This window comes from Periplaneta americana, chromosome 14, assembly GCF_040183065.1.
Source record: "Periplaneta americana isolate PAMFEO1 chromosome 14, P.americana_PAMFEO1_priV1, whole genome shotgun sequence".
Taxonomy (NCBI): domain Eukaryota; kingdom Metazoa; phylum Arthropoda; class Insecta; order Blattodea; family Blattidae; genus Periplaneta; species Periplaneta americana.
The window spans coordinates 17998262-18002012 of NC_091130.1; positions in this window are offsets into that span (position 1 = coordinate 17998262).

Here is a 3751-nt window from a genome sequence, read left to right on the forward strand (position 1 = left end):
TGCCTGCCTCTTATTACCGTCATCTGGTTTCAGTTCATGAACCAACTGCAATTTGTATGGATGAAACCCAAGAGAGCGATGCAGTATCTTATGTACCGTGGACTTCGGCATCTGCAGTTCTCGTCCCGCTTGTCGAACTGACTTGCGTGGACTTCGTTCATACGCCTGTCTCACTGCTGCTACACGCTCCTCTGATACGCGCACATTACCGCCACCATGCAATTTCACCACACTTCCCGTTGCCAAAAAGTGCTGTTTCCATGTCTTAATGGTGTTCCGTGATGGTGGGTCCTTCTGGAACACGCGCCGAAAGTTGCGTTGCACTTGAATCACCGAATTTGTTTCAGCATACCACCAGATTGCTTGTGCTCGCTCTTGCGCTGTCGCCATTTTGACTTAAGCTACCACAGCGCCACGTACAACCTCTCGCGCGCGTGCGCGCGCGGGTTTTTAAAAATAGCCATCGAAATTTCCACAGTTTCTCTACATAATGCAATGCATGTTACCAACTTATTTCCATTCATTGATTTTTGGCAGCCAAATGAAATGTGTCAGGTTCATGGTGGACACTGTATTATTAAGCAAGTACATAATAGCATTTTGCGATGAAGAGAAACAAAACAGGTCAATACCAGTTTCCTATAAATCAGGCAACGAAAAGAGCAACTGATATCACAGGTGAGGCTTATTTTATTTCAATTGATTATGTATTGAAATTACTTAACTAATACTAATAATACAACATTTTATGTAATTTATATAGGCAGGTCAGAGCTCCTAATAAAGAAAATCAGGAGAGAGGGAGTCTGTGCAGGAGATGAAAAGCTAGAATCACCAGAGAAGAACAGACCAAGGGAACTTTTAATTCTTGTAGATGATATGAACCAATGTATTTTAGGAAGAAAGATACAAGAATTTTATACCATTCAGAAAGAAGCTTCAACATTGAAGAAATTACTGAAGGTTGCGAGAGAAGCAATAATTTCCAAGGTTGGAGAGAAAAACTACGGAAAGTGATTCGAGACATGGGATTTAGGTTTAAAAAATGTAGAAATACAAGATGTATTTTGACTGAAAGAAATAATATTGTAGCATGGAGGATCAGTTATTTATGACACCTTTTGACGGAAGTTTGGCAACATCCCTATTCGGCAAGGTTCATGGCCTGCTGTTTGAAGTGGTGGGAGGAAAGCGGGTGGAATGGAGTGAGTACAGGCATTAACTTTTCCAAGAACAATGACAGCACTGAAGGGGCACAGATCCGATGGTCCGACAATAGATGCACTGCAGTATGGTACCTGTTTTGTTAATTTGAGAACATTACTATACTCATCCTTACCTACGGGAGTGCAAACCTGCAAAAATCTTGCACCACCACACACAATCGTAATATGGCATATTAGTTTACAAGACTGCAAATAAATACAGTTTTATTGTATACAGATTACAAAGAGTTTACAAAACAAAACGCATTACAGGCTAATTCCCCAAGTAATATCTCTGTACAGAAAATTTTGCATTAAAGACACGTGAATACAACAGTCTGATAAACATCTGTTATTACGTAACTAAAAAGATTTCATTATTAATCTTATTAAAGAGGTAACATGCACTAACTCAATTCCGCAAACATACCATGTTTACTTGTTAATTTCCCATTGCATACTTGCAATGTTGAAATTTTATTAATTTAATTTTTCAGTGTCCCTTTTAATAAATTAGCATAATGGTGCATTTATTTTAATGGCCTAAAGAGTAAGCAAGTCAGTTACTAGGGTTTATGACACATTTTGTGTCTTATCTTCTAAGAAAATACATTTTATCGTGTCTAAATTTATGTTATGTTTCACATTCCTTACATTACAGATGTAAATGATGAGATTCTTTGGATAACAACCTTTCAGTCTGTCAGAATAACAGTTTTTCTTTTGTTGAACATATTTTCGGTTTGAAAAAAAAAAAACACTAGATTTATAGATATTTTAATTTCAGCATCAACGTTAGTAATCAGTTACACTAAGAAAATCAGACCTACCCTCATTAATTGAAATTCATATTCATGATACATTGTCAATACCAGAAAAATAATTTTTGTGACAACAATTGACAATTTTAAGATATTATAGCTTTTTTTTTTTCCATCTTTTAGATTGTTACAGTAACTAATGCTAAATTTACACTATTTAGAGAATTAATTGTTAATAAAGAATTTTCTTCCTATGATTTTTTAATCTGAAAGTACTGACATTGCTACAGAGAAAAGATTTTCTTGAAATGACAATATTCACCATGTTTTTTTTTAGATTATATCGAGTTTGCACAGTTTTAATTAGAAGAATAGTAGCAAAAATCACATACCAACACTGAAAAATTATCACAAAAATGATCTTTCTGGCATCGGCAAGGTATTATAAATATCACCTTGAACGAATGGAGGCAAGTCTAGTTTACCTAGCATAACTGATTCAACACTGAAATTAAAACAATCTCTATAGCCCTAATATTCCTTTTAAACCGAAAATATGTTAAACAAAAAAATGTTCTCCAAGCAATCTCATCTGTGACTGTATCAAGGCACAAAGGCATCAGAAATACTCCACAGGATTAAAACACTTAAAAAATTCAACAAACATCATCTTCCATCCCACACTGGAGTGGCAGGAAACAAATGACAGACCAACTGGCAAAGCAAGGCACCATCCTACAACATACCCTTTTAGGTATCCAAGCTGTAAAAACTGTTCGAAAAAGATCAGCCCAAATTCATAAAAATAAACAAGTCCAGGAAATGTCAAAAGACAAAACCTATGAAAACATAGGTAATACACAAACCCTGACTAAATAAAAATTGCCTCGCAGCTCGATGAATATTCTGCATTCAGAAAGAAAAAAAAACACACACACACACACACACACACACACACACACACACACACACACACACACACACACACACACACACACACACACACACACACACACACACACACACACACACACACACACACACACACACACACACACACACACACACACACACACACACACACACACACACACACACACACACACACACACACACACACACACACACACACACACACACACACACACACACACACACACACACACACACACACACACACACACACACACACACACACACACACACACACACACACACACACACACACACACACACACACACACACACACACACACACACACACACACACACACACACACACACACACACACACACACACACACACACACACACACACACACACACACACACACACACACACACACACACACACACACACACACACACACACACACACACACACACACACACACACACACACACACACACACACACACACACACACACACACACACACACACACACACACACACACACACACACACACACACACACACACACACACACACACACACACACACACACACACACACACACACACACACACACACACACACACACACACACACACACACACACACACACACACACACACACACACACACACACACACACACACACACACACACACACACACACACACACACACACACACACACACACACACACACACACACACACACACACACACACACACACACACACACACACACACACACACACACACACACACACACACACACACACACACACACACACACACACACACACACACACACACACACACACACACACACACACACA